The sequence below is a fragment of the Ceratosolen solmsi genome, unplaced genomic scaffold (genome assembly GCF_000503995.2).
Source record: "Ceratosolen solmsi marchali unplaced genomic scaffold, CerSol_1.0 scaffold10, whole genome shotgun sequence".
NCBI classification, from domain to species: domain Eukaryota; kingdom Metazoa; phylum Arthropoda; class Insecta; order Hymenoptera; family Agaonidae; genus Ceratosolen; species Ceratosolen solmsi.
The window spans coordinates 8,185,329-8,204,669 of record NW_011948412.1 but is presented as its reverse complement, the minus strand read 5'-3'; the positions used below and the strand labels follow the sequence as shown (position 1 = coordinate 8,204,669).

The following is a 19,341-nucleotide window of genomic DNA, read 5'->3' as shown; positions in this document are numbered from 1 at the left end:
CGCACACGGACGAATGAAGGAGCGTGCACGAGGTGGACGGGGGTAGGCGTTGGTCGACTCGATTGTGATAAACAAGGATAAGAGGAGGAGAGAATGAAGAAAGTTTATTGGGATTCGATTTGTCGAGTTTGCTTACCGGGGGAATATAATGCTACGTGAGCCGTGAGCATGATTTTCTGTGTCCTCGCATTTCGAGTAATAAAGTCCACCAAAGCTAAATGGCCGATATCCGCATTCGCTTAGCCCATCGATCTTCTCCAGCTTAGGGGGTAATAAATTAACAGAGTCGTCGATCGCTGTTGCTACTGCTTCACCGGCATGTAGTAGCACACCATTTGTGGGGAGGTAACATAAATATCATATGTAATTTAATAAATTGTCGCTCCTTTATCAAAGTAACATATAAGTAAACTCATTTTAATTGAGACTCATCGCTATTTTGACTTCCAACGCTGCCGTATTCGTCGTAAATTAAGGATTCTATAACATGTTGGTGGTATTTTAATAATCATACAATTATTTTGACACTTGATTCGTTTGCGACAATTCGTTACTTCAATGTATGTACAAAAAAAAAAAAAAAAAAAAGCTTTTAATGAATTTTTTTCAGGCATGATTACATTCGACGTTTAATAGTTAATTAAAATCTGCTTTGGTTTTATGATTTAGACAGGATGAGCTCGTTGCTGGATATAATCGATATAATATCGAACGAAATAGAGTAGATTAAATAATCTACCACCGCGTTAATCAACATCGATGAATTAATAAAATCAACAATAATATATGAATACGCTCGCACCTATATATGCCTTACTATTTTTCATTTTTCATCTTTCATCGATTCCTCTGCTATATAATAAAAGCTAGAGGAGCAACCATTTATTACTCTAATAGTCTCTCTTAATTTAATAATTAACAATAGGCTGCTATATAATTATCGTTCTTATATTATATTGGCATAATGATATTGTGCGCGTAGATTGAGCCAGAGAAATAAGCGACGGAGATGAAAGGTCGTTGAACTGTAAGAAGCTACTATTAATAAAAACAAAGCTACCGTATAAAAGAAAAAACAAAGAAAAATTCAGAAACGGCAACAGTCATATAAAACAAACGGATAAATTCTTTAGTTCTACTATGTTTTATAGCTGTTCTTGGTAAATGCTAATAAATCACCAAATTCCCGAAAAACGTGAGCCCTTTCTTCCGTCCTCCTTTTTTTTTCACTTATGATGAAATCAATGAAATATGGGATTCCCATGTAGGAAAAAGATTTTCATGTTAAATGTACGACGAGACTCCCGTGCGATCACTACGATAAATTGACACATCGACACTTTTTGAATCTGACATAATAAAGACTATTATAACATGGCTATTGTGTTTACTGGAATCTCATTCGCTCACTCGCTCACTCGCTCACTTACGCACGCGATTGTATTTAATGTAATATTTTCATGTAAAAAGTTTAAAAAAAAAAAGAAAAAAAGAGAAAAAAAGACATTGCCTACTTGCTGTGTCATTTGTTTTTTTTTTTTTATAAAAGTAATAAAGAATTTGTTATACAATTTAAAATTTAAATTGGTGCTATTCGTAGTGCCATTGTCAAGAATTCTCCTCTCTCTCTCTCTCTCTCTCTCTCTCTCTCTCTCTCTCTCTCTCTCCCTTTTTTTTTATAACCAACGTCCAATATATAAAAAGATAGCGTAAAAAAATATTATTCCGAAAAGAAAACTTAAATGGAGTTTCGAGTAGCCTAATTAAGTCCCAAGCTGTTGTAAATCATTTCGAGTACAAAGAATCTATTATAAAAGAATTATTGAATCCAACACATTTTTCAGCACATATGAATTATGCATGTACCCGTGCATCAATAGAAATATTTAAACATTATAAGTTACTACTTCCACTTACGTTGTATCTTTGTAGAATAACTCGTAAAATTATTTCTGACTCATGTGATTCTCATATTGTTATGGACTTTAACCGTAACATTTATTTCCTTTCTTTTTTTGTATAATTTCAAAGTTTTTACATTATTTTCTCGAGGATAATATTCTTATTATAATTATTAAATAAGTTTGCGATTGACGATAATAGTGCCAGAATTTAATATCTAATTTTTAAATAGTATGCACGACATATTTCTATCTATTTCAAATTTAATGACATAAATTGTCTTTAATCGGAAATAGAAATTCAACGACAGAAATTTTGCAATTTTGAACGACCAATCATTGCTTATTATTTATTAAGAATGGACGTTCGTTTTCTCGTAAAAGATTCGAGTTGATGATATTTCGTATACTTATAGTTCGATTATTGCTATGACTCGATACTTTGTAAAGGACACGATGATACGTGGCATTGAAATGTTAATGTACAAATCCGAAAAGGTTGCAGTTTCTCCAATTTGATATCCAATCGAAGCTATCGCTTTGATAGCCATAAATGTCAATTACAAGTCGTTTAGTACGTGTTAATTGTCATTAAATATTTAAATGAAAAGATAATTAATAATTGAATTCGTCTTCGAAAACGTATGAACGATTTGCCAATGCAAACGTGTTATGGGAAAAAGGCCCTATCTCATTGAAGATAAGAACAATTACTTTATGTGATTTATAATTAGATGAGCGTATTAGCTCTGGAATATTTCTCTAATAATGATTTATTCTATCTTCGATAAGTTTCACTGGTAGGACTCGCGACTATTTGACAATTATATGTGCGGCATTGAATATAGGAGAAAGTATTAATGGGACGATTCTCTGGCTTGTATAAATCGCTCCTAATTCCCATATAACTCATAATTTATTGTATAAGAAAGACGCGCTTTGCTTTTCCAAAATGCCTTGAAGCCGCCATGCTACGGCTCATGAAAACGTACGTCAAGTGATTTTCATCGAAACGAGCAATTCGTCAACGCGATCAACCACTTCTTGCCACGTGCCCAACGCCGCCCTCTTCAAATCCACGTAACAGCTATTTTTCGTAATAAGCAGATGCGAGTTGCGATTACACTTTTGGCATTCAATTATCAGGCATAATGGGGCCGCAAGGGATTGCAATATCGCGAGAGGATTTATTAGCGCATTCGTGATTACAAATTTTGCGCGATAATGATTTTTCGTAGATGCTCTTGCAGGCGCCTCGGATAAAGACATACAATGCGCATTGTGAAAAGAGCATGACGGAGTCCATAATACATCGGCGCGCTCCCTTCCTCTTGCTTATACAACACATTTTGTGTGTGCGCGCGCGCGCGCGCGCGTGTGTGTGTGTGTGTGTGATGTGCGCGGTTGCACATCCTCCGTGCTAGGAGATATTGCACTCGCTTTGTCTTCGAGCTACGATTGATATGCTTGGCTACGTGTACACGCGAAGCCTAACCTAACTTTACGCTTGAATACATTTGACATGGAGGGTGTGACAAAGTGAGCGACTATAAGATGAGACTTGACGCGTGCGAGCGGTGAAATTGAGATTTCCATACGATTTCGTGGATGTCTATAGTTGAATGAATGCGAGCTTCGAGCTGATTGAGAATCCTGACAATTTTGCACACAAACTCCAAACTCTCGCGGTTAATGTTTCAAATCCAATAATAAATGACCGCCCATCTATCTATCTATCTATTTATATTTACACACACGCGCAAGAAAATTTTTATTATTCTTTCGTATTAATAGCGGATTAATTACTTAGTGCATTTGTATTTAATATTGGGAGCAGCAATGAAAAGTGTCATTAATAAAAATCTCATTTTAAACATGAGTTGGATAAATTCTTAATTACTGTTCTCAACTCGAGCAGTGTCTGAAATTGTTATCAACTCGAGATGCTAGAGAGCGACCTGCCATATACATTACATATTATAATATATTCTCGGTGCATGAAGTATTTTGCAATTACAAAATCACGTCTACTTCCAAATGAAAGTTCTAAAATTCCAGATAAAATGTAAAGCGAAACAAGTGTTCCTTTAATTTTGGGCTTTACAATTTTCACGATAATTTATACATTTCAGCCGAATTTATACATTTACATGCATTTATTACCGAATTTATACATTTATATGTAATATTACGGAGAAGCACATTTTTCATCTGTTTTGTGTTGTTGTCGTTGTCGTCGTTGTTGTCGTTGTTGTCGTTGTTGTCGTTATTGTCGTTATTGTTATCATTATCATTATTATTATGTATTTATTTATTTATTTCTTTAATTTAATTTTATTTTATTTTTTATTTGCCTGCTTCCAAGTAATTGATGGTGAATTGTATGTATACGATTGTCGATAGTATTATTGTTCCAATTGTTGAAGAAATCGCCAAGGCGTTATACTAAATCCAATTGTTGACAATAATACATTACCATACATCCTTAATGACTCGATAATGATACGAGCCCTTAAGAAAATATTTATCACGCTGTAAATAAAACTTTGACAACAAAATCCCTCCCCAAAAAATAATGCAAATGCAATAACGCGCATTTAAATTGAATGGGCATTTTGAAAAAGCTTGCATGTTACAAATACGAATGCTACAAATACGTATCAAATCATTCGAGAGGAGGGATTCATTTTCAGTCAATAAACATCTGGTCTCAGCAAACTAATGGCCCTTACAAATGTAAAGAAAGTCGAAGGACAAAGGCACAGACTGCAGCGTTTGCACAATTCTTGGACAGACTTGCGTCGTTCCTGGCATTATAAAGTTATTTATAACGAGGTTTGCGCACAAATCCGCGAGTGGGCGACGTTCGCTAGGAGCCTCGGTCGCTAGATTGCCATGAATTTTGAAAATTCCACTGTCCCTCCTCGAGTCCCCTACTTCCTTACACCCTTAACGAAGTGAGCTCGGCGCCTCTTTGTCCGCCTCCTGCTTTCCTAAGCAACGCTATTGCTTGCTGCATGGATGGAGTAGCGGCGCACGACGATACTTTTTTTCTTATTTCTTTTCTTCCTTCCTTCCTTCCTTCCTTCCTTCCTTCCTTCCTTCCTTCCTTCCTTCCTTTCTTCCTTCCTTTCTTCCTTTCCTCCTTCCTTCTTTCCTTTCTTCCTTCCATCTTTCCTTGGAACAATCCTCGTGCACAGCAAGCTTCTTTCTCCCGCAGACGCGATGGCTCAAGCCACTTTGACAAAGGCCTTTGTTAATGTACTTTCTTCACTTTCCGTTTACGAAGCCAAGCGCCGATCGATAATGCCGGGGCTCTCTCGCGAAAAATAAAAGATGCGTTTTGAATGTAGTCGTCGATACCCGAGCGAGCGCAGCAGCATCCTTCTTTCTTAACGATCGGCACGGAGATGCTGAATTACGTTCGATGATTAATGCCGATCGGTTGATGAAGCCGACGATTGATGGGCGAGAGGGGCGTACCGCCTTAATGTACCGCTAGCTGACGCTCGGAATCGTTATTAAGAGTTGCGAAATATCGCGGAGAAGGATTAAGGAAGTAATGAAGAGCGGGACTCTGGCGTCTTCGCTGGATGATGCATTCGAAGCAATCAAGCTCCATTTATTCGCCGAGACCTTTATTAAGCGAATTGTCTCCTTTCTTGATTTCCTCCCTTCCCCTACGTTTGACAAATATCTTCGGCAATCAAAGTCGCGCGATCAACATGAAACTTATGCGCGCCAACGAGCTCCCATGAAATATTGGACGTAACAAACGAAGGCACAATATTTAGTCAATGATAACGACGGACAAATTATATCGCGCCAAGGACATTGAGAGATGCTAGAAGTATCGTATTCACATGGCATATATGTATCGTAATTGAAAGAAGCAACAGCGGTAAAGTCCCGCACCCTACCCCACTCCCGAAACGAAAAATCAAAATCAAAATCATCATCATAATTTGACGTTCGAGAGGGAGGGAATATTCGTACTGGTTATTGGCCCTCGGAATCTTATGTCTCCGTTGCATTATCTCAGTTCGTTGTATCTCGGCTTTAACGAGTACAACAAACTGGTTCTATTACCAAATTCATGGCTCTTGGCGAGCCGACTTGCATTATCCGCTAAATTTCAGTTTCAAAACCAGATGACTAGATGCGATTTCTCTCCTTCTCTTTTTTATATATCCCAGACGGTCGTTTAACGCTTTTCGCAATCTCCTCGGGACCCGGTGGCAGCGACATTAGCGGAAAAATAAAACGTGCTGTGGCAGAAACCAGAAGCCCCCGGAATCTCCCTTGCGGCTTATATATCCCATGCCAACAAAAGGCCCCACGGCTCATGCACCGACCACTGGAAGCGTACGCGAACGCCTCTTCTTATTCCTTCACTTTTATCTCTTTCTTTCTCTCTCTCTCTCTCTCTCTCTCTCTCTGTCTCTCTTTGTCTCTCTCGCTCTCTCGCCTCCTTTCCGCTCCACAACCCTCCGCACCCCGCCCAATCCCGCCACTCTCCCTCTGTCTTTCTCTTATGGCGGCGGCATTTCGTGATTTCACGGCGTGCTGCTTCACAGTGAAAGAACGCATACAGTTTCGCTTGTAAGCTACTGTGAGCGAGAGTTATTAAGGGACTGTCACAATGCCGGATACTGGTTTTCTAAATCGTTTTCTAAAAGATTAAAATTCCTTTACATTAGCGGGAACTTCTCGTACATTGTATCGATGTTTATTTTATTCCTACTACATTGGTGAAAAACTCATTAGATTAGAAATTGACAAATGACCGCCATTGTATATTATCAACTTGCAGTCACACAATATCTTCGCGCATTGGCGTAATTTGTAACGAATTTTGAAAATTGAAAAATTATTTTTAATAACAATTCTCGTTTATCACGTGGAGCGTGTGTATACACGGGAGGAGATGAGGAAGGATCGTGACATCGAGCTAAAGAGGGCGCGCAGTGTGTGTGGCTTCACTCTCGTCCTTTCAATATTCCAATGTATTGCACATAATATTTTTCATAGAGCGTAGCCGACGCGTTTATTCGAAACATCGACTTGGAACTGTCAGATAATTAATCCCTACGTTCGATCTCGTCGGCTACATCAAGTACGGGGTCATTCGTCAATAGCCAGAGTTATTATTTAAAATGAAATAAATTTCGATTAATGAAATGCAATGGTAGATTTCAATGTCTACCATCACTCCTTACGTAAAGACTTAATAATTAGGAGATAAAATTCCAAGTATTCTACGATGTTACGTACTTGGTATTTCAATTATTATTAGAGAGAAATTTTACAGTTTAACAATTCTCGCTTCGAGTACAATAATTAAAATCCATGAAATTGCGAATGGTAAGTAATAAACTATTTATGTAAAAAATAAGAAGAAAAGAAGAAAAAAGAAAAAAAAGAAGAAAAAAAAACGAAAAGAGGAAGAAAAAAAAGTTCTTTATAAAGCTAAGATATTGCTACTTTGCTTCTCTTATGAGAACTCGTAGCGCTCTATTTCTATGCAATAAATCTAAGCATTATTATTATTACAATTGTTGTTGTTGTTGTTGTTGTTGTTGTTGTTGTTGTTGTTGTTGTTGTTATCATTCCTAACGCATTAAATTGCCGATAGGAGAATAATTCGATTTTAAATCTCCCCCAAAGCCATTCGGACAAAAAAAATAAATATAATCGTTCACATTAATAAAGTTGCATTATTGCGGGGGAGAGGCATTGTATGTTTTTGAGCTAATGATGCATTGCCCAAATAATGAAGAAGAAACGATAGCACAGAGATGCACATATAGCATAATTAGCATACTAAATCGCTGGTTTGAAGCTTCATCGATGACATCAGCTCGTTCGCTCTCGTATCTTGGCGAATTTTTATTCCGTAGGTCGGCGCCTCCTCCTTATATTTCACATTCGACAATGTGAAGGCTCCTTAATCAGCTTGCCACGATGAGTCATGTTGCCTCACTCATCTCAGCCTGTTGGTTCCCTCAGCGTTTGCGTACGCGCGCGTGTGCGTGCGCAGAGCGCATGTCATCCCAAAAGGCCATGTTGCGCACGTGACTCACTGAATTTTCCAGATACCGGTGCTCTCTATCGGAGCATAAGAGGCGCAACTTAGACAAATAGATAAGACAGATGGTTAGGTAAATAAATACGTAGATAAAGCCAGTGGGTAGGTGAGGGGGGAGAGAGGGGGAGGAGCGGCCTCTGGATTTTGAAATCGCTTTGTGTGCGCTGACGCTTGGGTGCCGCCATTTCTAAATTATTTAATCCCGCTTAATGAAGACGAGGAATGGCTAAGAGCAACATGTCAGCGTAGCTTGTTCTGCAAGTCGAATAAATGTGAGAATGGGACGACTGGGTGTAAGGATGGATGAGGGAGATGTTGTCACGTTAATTGTTATTGAAGACAAGGGAATAGATATTTACCGTTTTCAAGCTCGACTCCAGCCCTCCTCAAATAGATTAGGTTAATTTCAGTTGCCCATAGGAGGAGCGTATGTCGCGTCCATCCGCGCGGGCACATTTATTCTCACGCTTATTCCGACTGTTGTAGAAGGAGCCTGAGTTTCATCAGGCCGTGGCTGATGCTGCTGCTATTCGTCTTTCACCTGGGAAGGAGAAACTTATAATAAAGCAAATGGAAGAGCAGAGGATGAGGGAGAGAAAGAGAAAGAGAGAGAGAGAGAGAGAACAAGAGAGAGAGAGAGAGAGAGAGAGAGAGAGAGGAGGAAACAGATGGACGGACAGAGCATGTAAATGTATACGATGAAGAGTTGCTCTCACAAAGGGAGTTTCAAAGTGCGAGGGAAAAAAGAAGGAGGGAGGGAGAGAAAGAGAGAGAGACTGTTATAGATAAGGTTCGTGAATTAAGCGAACAGGTAGTCAAGCGTTCGAGGGTGAGCAAGGGAGAAAGAAGTAGATAACAAACGGCAGAGCTATCAGACGAATAGGTCGACCGAAACAGTCGGAGCGAAGTGACAAGAGAGGGGGCAAAGATTACAGATGCTGGATCCATTCGCTTCTACAAATGCTTTCCAAGATTGCGCATTTTACTTTGTATTTCATGGTGTTTCGTACGCTTGGAGTTATATCGCTGCTAGAACTTCTTCCAGCTGTATTTACAATTTATTTTACATACGGCCAATGTACGTTTAGTAATAGGCGTTATATTAATAAACGAGCCATCATTGACGTTTAATTTAGTGATACACCCCCGCACTTTTAGCGTGGCTGCATTAACGAGTGAATAGTAGGTTGTAGGTTTTATAATTTTCTAAAGTTTTTTCTCGGGACAATAACGAAAGGAATTTTTTTTTTTTCTAAAGAAAGTACTGTTTCGAAAATTACATTTCATTCTCACATTGCATTGCTATTTATTGCGGCTTATAGAGCTTTGCGCTAATTTTGTGACGCCGCATCATTATTTATGAACTATGAACTAAAAAAAAGTAATAAGTCCTAGCTCAAAGTCCCTTCAATGTCAAGCCAACAAACTTTTCTGTCCGCCCTATGGCAGGTATTGTGTATTGGTAGGAAATAAAAAATTTCAAATTGATATATCAGTACATAGATTGGGGGGGGGCAGAATATACACCATCTTGATCATTAATGATACAATCCTGTTATACAGTCCTAAATGAAGAAAAAAAAATTTTACATATATATATATATATATATATATCACAGATGGATTTGTAGAAAAGAAGTTTGTTAATATTGAGCGTTATTCTGCTAAAGGATGATATTTTATCTGAAAAAGAAAAAAAAAAGAAAAAAAGCAAAATTACGAATTATTGATATTAAGCGAACTTCAATTATTTCCCCAACATTAAATAAATCATCGATATTACCGATTTATCAACTCGATAATAATCAACGAATATTACGTAATTGTTCGAATTTCTTTCAAAATGAATGCAAATTTTATAGAGTTTCAATGGCGAAAAATTCAAATTCCTTAATAAATAATATGTTGGGAATCAATTATTTTCGACAATGTTCATAACTAAATTTCAATTGTTAATACTAATATAATTGCTTCTGTCATTATACATTTCCTCTAATATACTCGTTACCATCCGAAGCTGTGGATTACGGATTAATAAAATATTTTGTTATTACAAAAGTAGAACTAGCTATTTCATCAAAATAACGAAGTAATCTGTTTAACTCTGATAAACTCTTCTGTCTAACATAACAAATTTTAGAGTATCGCCGTTAATATTACCCGAAATGACAAAACATTCAACTTTTATTATTTGCGTTAAATTAAATTTTAGGGTAAAAATAATTTATATTTATAAAATAATTGACCACATGGTGATGAGATTTTTAAATTTACAAAAAATTTTCATATATATATATATATATATATAAATAAAATTAGACATTATACAATAATTTGATAGTATGAAATAGTATAGAAGACACTGTTTTCTGAATTTTGAGGATTTTTGAACATTATTCAACACATTAATCATACGTTCCGAGGAAATTTTATGGTACAATTGAATTTTAAAAATACAGATTATGACAAATTTAATTTTCATAAAAGTAGAGTATTCATTCGTTATTTCATTGAAATTTTATATAATTAATATCTATTAAGTAATCATTAATATATTTATAAATAATATTGTAGTGTATGCAAATTAAAATAAAATGTTCTTAAAAAATATAGGTTCGCGTGGAAGTTGAATAGTTTTTTCAATAATTTATATTTGAAAAAATGGATTAATTAACGCGTGTAATGCAGCGGCAGTAAGACATAGGTTTGAATTTTTTCCTTTTCTATGTTTTCCGAAAATTTTATTTAATATTTGAAGATTCATACATAATAGTAACTCATGTTTTTTTTTCTTTTTTTTTTTCTTTTTTCTTTTTTCTTTTTGTTGGCCCGTATACTTTATTTTACACAAAAATGTGCCAAGGTATTTTATAACGGAATAATATGTCGCCACTTTATGTCCTTACAAAAGATTCATTTGTTGGCAACCGCGTTCGGCTGAATGTTATTTTTCATATTAAAAGTATTGTAATTAACTTATATATATCGTCAACATTACCCACACTTGCACGCATATTTTAAATGTAGAATTTTAAAAAAAATTTATCGGCTCGTAGCACATGGTTATTTGCGAATTTTGAAGTCCTTGAATTATCATGTTGTGACCTTATTAACACATGAATAATAAATTAGTGTTAGATTATTTGGGAATATGAAGGGCTGAATATACGGAATAAAATCGATCTCGCTGCACTCGTTTAATCAGTCGAGTAAGATGTAATTAAGCAGCCCCGAGTAATTTAAACGTAAACTTTGTAATATCCAAACCCCCCCCCCCATCAGCACGCATCGGATTCGATTTCGGACCCCTTGAAATTGTGCATTTTAGAATTTTGGTAAGAATTTTTTACTAATTAACAATTAACATTTCCCCGCCATCTCTATAATAAAAATGCGCAAAATGCCTCTTATTTAATTTACGGATTAACACAATTAACTATGAGCTTTATAATTTGCGTTGAGCAACATAGAAGGCGAATTTTTCTCATTAAAATTATGCAATCCTAGCAGCATAGTCCTTCGCACAATATCGGAGTCCTCGGTAGAGGGCAAAGAAGAAGGACTTCCACAGCGTGGCAAAGGGTAAAAAGAAGGTAAAGGAAAAAAAAAAGCCGGAGTGGAGCATCAGGTACTTGGTTGTAGTAATCTTTATACCTGAGTCGCCCCCCTTTTTTGGAATAAACGACTTCTTTGTTCGGCGACGTAGGCGCACTATAATTACAGACTTGCGAAACACGTTGGACTACCTTCGAAAATGAGAATGGCGTTGGCACACTGTAACTCAGCAATTACAACATGCGAAGCGCCTCCCTTATCCAGCGATTTAATTTCTAATCAATTTTCGTTAGCGTCCTTTACGGAATTGAGATCTATTGGCTGCGGCTCGGTTTATCAGCCTGAAAATACCGTCGCACATTGAGTCTCTTTAGAGATTTGACAGATTCGAGCACGCGCTAATTATCGAGCAAGTGTTTTTTTTTCTTTTTTTTTTTTATTCTTTTTCTTCTTTTTTCATTTTAGCCGAGGGCGAGCGTCACTCCTAAGAGGAAGAAAAATCACTCCTACCGTATATTTCAAGCACAATGATAAAATGGCACATTTTCAATAGCACTGTGCGCCAACTGCCGAAACTTTTATCTATCCGAGTTTAAAGGTCTTTATTTAAGAGTGGCTATTTATTATTGTTATTATAGTTGTTGTTATTTTAATATTGTTTGCCCGGTAAAATACATGTTTTAAATGGGTCGGTAGGCGCTAAGGGTGGAGAAATGCCGCCCATTGGATTTGATAGCAGAATCAGTTTCGAATAAGTTTTCGGAAAAGTTTGTTTTATTCAATTATTGCAACGTCACGCAACGTTTCTGCCCGAGCATTATTAAACCGACAAGTATTAAAAAATTCCGACATTATATCGCTCGATAAATAAATTATTTAATTGCTTAATTTTACTGCGTGCTATTTTGGTATTTGATACATTGCCTGCCGTGTGTGTACTCAAGACTTGATTTAAAAAACAAAACAAAAATCACAAAACAATAATCACAAAACAAAAACAAAAAGAAAACAAAAACAAAAAAAAAATAAACGAACGAGTACCCTGTGAAAAAAGATGTTTCAGAAGCCGTATAAAGTTTTTGTTTTTGTTTTTGTTTTGTGATTTTTGTTTTGTTGTTTTTTGTTTTTTCTTCTTTAATATAGATACAAAAATAAAGAGTAGCATATACTGACACTATGATTTAGAGTGTCGACTAATTAGTTTTGAGCTCTCGGTTTAGGCCTGGGACAGGTTTACTACAAGTATAGCCAGTAAATTATTTTCTGGAAACTATTAGCACTTAAAAATTATGACCGATGTTTTAGTAAAATATTTATGATTGAAAATCGTAATAAATTAACCACTTCATTTGAAAAAATACTTTGATTTTTTGCTCGAAAGAAAATTTCTTTAAGCGAGAGCAGCGAATGCGCGGATAACCCATTGTTTTTCACTTTGCGGTATCAATAATTAACAAGTACCTAATCGGCTCGAGATGCCAATTAAATAACATTAAACTTACATTACACTTACGCACATTGAAAAAAGGTCATAATGAAAATATCCGATTTACGAGGATCGATGGCTTTCGTAGAAGCAGTGTGGTGGCGCTGATTGCCCGGTAATGGTATCTCAGGGCATGCGAGACCACATGGGAAAAGTTCGGGGCTAATCTTGAAATGTTAGGAGTAGGCTTCCGGGATGCCTAAATGACAAAATAAATAACAGGTGTAAAAGTACATAGGGCCTTCTTCCCCATCTCCCAATGTGTAATTACCGTGTTCAAGCGAGTGTAATGCCGTTAACTTTTCTTCTTCGGAAGTTGCGGGATAATTTTATCGCGGCCCGCTATATGAATAACTATCAACGAATATAATGTGACGAGGGGAAGTTGATTCGGGGTAGGGATGGAACGAGGAGGAGGAGGAGGAGGAGGAGGAGTGTGTGTGGGTGGGTGGGTGTAGGTAGGTGCGTGTGTGCGCGCGCGCGCGTGCATACAAGCTTCCCACCACATTCCACCCGTCACGAAATAAAAACATTGATCCGAAATCGGAGGGGTGCGCGGTCGCTTCCTTTAGATCTCGCATGTGGAATGGCATTGGCCCGTGCGTGCCCCGCGCGACTCTATAAATTAGTTTGGAAGTAAGTTTTGTTTATGGAGGCTTTTTAGTCCTTAAATAAACTCGACCTTTGTGAATCCCGGCCTGGGATGTCAATTTTAGGAAGTTTCTTCGGCCATTTTACTTTATTTCGCTGTAATTCGCTGTAATTCGCTGTAATTCGCTGTAACTCGCTGACAGGATTTACGATGCTACATTGAAGAATTACTTGTCATATATTTTATCGTGACTATTAAAATTTGATTATAAAGCTCGGATGATTAATTAATTAATTAATTAATTAATTAATTAGCGCTTTATCGTTTATCTAATATTTGAATGATTTATTCGTTCAATTATGTTTTTTACATGCTCAATAGCTGACCACTTGTATTAATTTTGTATCAATGTTATTACGGCTAATGACCTAATAAAGCGATTATTATTATTATTATTATTATTGTTGTTATTATTATTATTATTATTGTTATTATTATTGTTATATAATCATTATATCCAATTGATGTGTGCGATAATTTTTGCAAATAAATTTCGGGGTTTCCTTGAGTTAAAAATTGAAAAATCCGCCATTGCTCAGAAATATTTGAAAAATGTTTAATTACAATGTAGATACATGGTTAATTAATTTGACGATGCATTGGAAAATCGTGTTCCACGTCCATCCAATAAGTTTATCGATGTATTCCTTCTTTCCCGAAGAAATCGAGAACAAGGTTTTTTACTGTACGCAGTGTTTTATTATACTGTCGCAATGATTTGTCAAGCGGCTAATGCCATTCGCTCAAATAATACGAATACATCCATTTGTTGCATAATCAGCATGGAAGAAGAAAAAAAAAATAAAGAATTGGTTCTCGATGGGTCTCTTCCGCAGTCTTTCGTGTTCTCTTTCGTAATGTAACCTTGATCCTCCAAATGTCTTGGGATCTGTAGCAACTGGTTTCTTTCCTCTCAATGCTTACTTTAAGTCTTCTTACTGCCTCTTCTTTCTTACGTTTCACACTTATTCAGCCTATGAATACAAGCCACAAGTGGTGCTGCCTGGTGGCATATGTTGATACTAAACGAGCGAAGAGTAGCTTTTTTTTTCCCCGTGCGAGTCTTGGAATAACGTCGGATTATTGTTAGAAGCGCCGATATATAATCAAAGGAACTTATTCTCATTGAAGTTGGCATATTAAATAATAAATGGCTATAGGCTTAATCACGCTCATTCGTAACTTCATATGGCCTTTGCAAATATATAATCGTTTGTTTTATAAATTGGCTTATCAATCGTATCATCCGTCATTCGATTAGCTGATAACCAAGCAATTTAATTCTAATATCGTGCATAAATTTGCAATACCATACATTGATAATTATAATGTTAAGCGTAAGCTCATTAAAAAGTGAGATACACATTGGCAAAATTTAGCCGTCTATTATATGTTTGTATTAAATAATCTCATACGATCCGTAAAGCGATGATTATTAATTGTAATTTTTTACTGCATACCTTTTTACACGTACTTACGTACTTGTTTACTCGCTCACTCACTTACTCGAGAAAATGGTTGTCGTTATTTTTCACCCAACCCATTATTATCTTGGTTTTTAGATTGTTTATAGATTATTTTGCTTTTCTGCCACAGAACAGTGAATAAAATGCAATTGTGCATTTCAATAAAAATGCCAGAGGTATCGTTGAAATTTTTATCCACTTATACGCATATTTAAAGTAATCAGGCGTATATATATATATATATATATATATATATATATTGTCCAGCCTTTTTCTGACGTTATTCTTTCGATTTTAGTAAAAAAAAATTTACAATAATCTTGCAAATAAGAGATTGGTGTTCATACTTTCTCATACACTACACATTCACACGATTAAGATTTATGTACCGCACATTATTATCGATTATTATGCAACATTTATTTCGGGATATTAATTTAATTATTAGCTATTATTAAGAGCAATGAAATACTACTATTATTATTTTTTCGATCTCATTAACGAAACACTTACCTTTGCAAAATTATGGAATAAAATTTGTGTAAATTTATTATGCTTTTATGTATAAATATGTATTTAATGACCATAGATAATTTTTAAACAAATTTTTTTAAATTACCACTAGTCTCCAATTCCATTTCGAGACATATGATAAATTATTGTCGGAATAATCTTTGTTATTTAATAAATGAGTGATACATTTAAAAAGTATTGTCATGAAGTTATGTGTAATACGTTCAAAAAAAAAAAAAAAAAAAAAAAAAAAAAATATATATATATATATAATAATTTATCTTATTTTTGTATATTTCTTCGATGTAATCACATAATATTTCATTGCAATTTTTATTAATTTTACGAGTATTTTATAATTGCGATAAAGTTCAAAAGTAGAATTTCAATTTTTGAAATTCATTTGCCAATGCTCGTGACCAGATCCTATAAATATGCTAATCATTTCCAAAATTATTATATTTACATTCTTTCATTTGTTCCACTTGATTATATAAAATAGCATCGTTCGACTATCCATCCAAACACTATTTGCAAAGTGATAAAAAAAAAAAAAAAAAAAAAGTAAACGAAAAAGAAAAAGAAGAGGAGGAAGAAAAAGAACAAGAACATTTTTATGAAATATTAATCTGATAAGCGAAAGACATGTGGATGAGAAGCATCTGTATCTAAATTTTTTGTCCCCGACTCACTCGATAACGCATAATCAGTGATTTTCTCGCTCCCTAATTATATTCTTTAATTCTTGCGTGCGTAAGCATTGAGTCCATGGCCGTTATATTGGCTTTCTATCCATTTATCTAGATCTCCCTTTATGTGAAATCTCATGCCCCCTCTCTTTCTCTCTTTATCCCTTGTGTACTCACTCTCTAGCTCATTCGAATCAATACGCGACTGGTGAAGCCTGGAGATGTGTTGTTGTTGCTGCTGCTGCTGCTGTTACTGCTGCTGTTACTTCTGTTATTCATGTAACTCCCAGAGTCTCTAGTGGTATGCGTCGAGTGCAGACTCTAATACAGTCCCTAGAGCAAAGGCATTTTGCCCGGTGAATTACAATAGCCGTGTACGGCGTGTCGGATATACTCTCATCATTTCGAGAAAATTGCTATGTTCCTTAGCTCTGGACACGCGCGCCCTAAAAGAGTGTGGCGCAAATTGCTCGGAGATATTTCAATTTTCAAATTTGCCCGACAAAGGCAGATTTTGCCGTCCAGTCAACGTTGCCCGTCTCAGCTGGCGGGGCCAACGTACCAAGGTATCCATGTACGTACGCTACAGACTCGTACGCGTGATTAGTTTGGATAGTGGTGCGCACCTAGTTGAGCGTGGTGTTGTCCAATGAAGTAAGTGTTCTCACGCTCGGTTTACCACTGTCAATGTGTACCTGTGTGTAGTAGAGTAGGCGCGTACAGTAGGCTCTCGCAAAGTGCCTTCCCGTCCAAAGATATTCTTCACGCTTTGATGCTTTCGTTCGCCAATGCGAGTGAAATAGAATTCATTCGATTTGACTTTACAGACTCGGGCGTTACGACGAACACGTGGAGTTGGCAGGAGCGTGTGGAGTGGAGAAAGGAATCGGTACTTGAGCATTTTCAGAGTACTCAATAGCCGATTCTTTGCTCTGTCTCTCTCTCTCTCTCTCTCTCTCTCTCTCTCTCTCTCTCTCTTTCCGATGTAATTCATCAATTCCTGTCCTCCTTCGTTTCATTATCTTTATATTCGTATAGCGAGCCAACCCACCTCGGCGTATTGTCGATCAATTGAGATGCTCCAGTATGAGAGGTTGGACTGTAGAGACGTAGACGTAGATGTAGACACGTGCAGCACGCCCTCGTACTTTATGCCATTGGCTTTGGTTTGTCCGAGTGAAGCAAACAATGCGCAACGACAAAAGTCCGCGATGACTAAAGCTTAACTAAACGTGCCGTCGTAATCATCATCGTATTATCATTCTCGTTGTTGTCGTTTGTTTATTTGTTTGTTTGTTTTTGTCTTTTTCATTCGACAGGTTGTTAGCCGAGGCACCGCGGCACCTCGTACAATTCAGCATCCCTCTACTTTAATACTTTAGCCGGCCAGTGAAATTTAACCGTTCCCATGTTATAACGTTCGGCAAATTTGGAGCGGCAAAATTTATTCCCAAGCACTTGTGGCTGAGCAATGGAGTGCGCAAGCTGCGAAAATAGCACCTCCTCCAGCCGTCGTGAAAACCGGTGGTGGCCATCCGCGCGGTCGACGACACTTTACTCGTCTGGGAATTACATCCGCGGTGCTGGCACTGTAGGGTTGTCTTCTCGCTGAATTTTGTCGGTTGAATCGAAGGGGGCGAGCGTCGCTGCTACGTGCCTCGATTGGTGGGTGGGGATAGAAATTGGCAGTCGAATGGCGAAAATCATATTTACACGTAGGTGACGGGGAGGAGAGGCGTAAGGTTCTATTCGTCCTCGAGCTGGCACATCGAGTCCATCGTATTTATCATGCAAAAAATGAAAATTATAAAAATATCAATGGCTGGCAGCGGTTTATCATTTCGCTTGTTTAACGCCAATAAATTAAGCTTACTAAACAGTTAATTAACGCACCTCGTGCTCTTTGCGATCGTGCCAAGTACTTTTAAACAAGCGATTAATTTTGTGTTTTTTGTTTTTTTCTTTTGTTTTGCTTCTGTCATTCCTTTTGTTTCAAAAGATTTGACGAATTTTGAAGCAAAGTTGCGAACGCAAACAGTCAAAGCCCAGGGAATCTTTTTACTTGGAGTATCGAGAGTGCGAGGGTCGATCTCCTTGCGGCAGCCTCTCATTGACTATACAAACTTGTTTCGCTTCGACTTGGTGAAAATGGCTTGGAAATGCGCCCGTCTCATCAGCCTAGCTTGAAAATTAACTCGGAACTATCTAGAAAGTACGGACGGCACAGGGCGCGTGCGTACCAACGCCCCCGACAAGAGCAAATTAAAATCACTCGATTTATTATTCGCTGAGGCTGAGCAATTTTTCGAGCGTACTCGATTAAAATAGCGGCCGGGAAACTTAGAGCGGCTCGCAGTCCCTTATAATAAATTTATTCAACTTGAGGATAGAACTTAAAGGCGACTCTCCGTTATTACGGCACCCCACTTTTCCAGCCGAATCGTCCACGAATTATTTTCCATTGTCCATTCGGGAGACAACGCGACGGGCTCGAGTCGCTCGGGCATCCTCGACGTTATACAATAGCGTCGAGCATCGTTGCCTAGACGACGATTTATCCGAGCTTTCATAGCCTTGCTTTATATATCCATATATATATATATACGGTATATATATATATATACAGTAGCACACGCACGCGCCCACGCACGTGCTCACTGTATCTGCACCCGAGTGTGCGTGGATGAATTTTAAGGGCGGGAGGGAGGGAGGGAGGAAATTTTTGAGATCATGACTTGTCGCTGGACCTATAATCGAAGGCATTTATGGGTTCCGAAATCAGCTGTCCATCTCAAGGACGAATAATGTGGCAACGAATTTCCCCACTATCCTGTCCGAGCCGTACATTTTAGTATTATGATCGAGCGATGATAGATTCGATGAGGTGGAACGAGACAGCGGTCTCGAACGGGATAAGGCTCAAGCCCTTGCTAAACCTTAAACCATCGCCGTGTCGTCCTATTCCCCCCCCCCCCCCCCCCCCCCCCCAAC

The 19,341-nt window shown here is 37.3% G+C and overlaps 1 protein-coding gene across 1 annotated transcript in view; it reads left to right on the top strand.

The window, feature by feature from the left end:
• The window catches only part of LOC105368922 (PWWP domain-containing protein 2A), a 68,256-nt gene that overhangs the window by 41,479 nt on the left and 7,436 nt on the right, over positions 1-19,341 (top strand). The window lies entirely within an intron of this gene.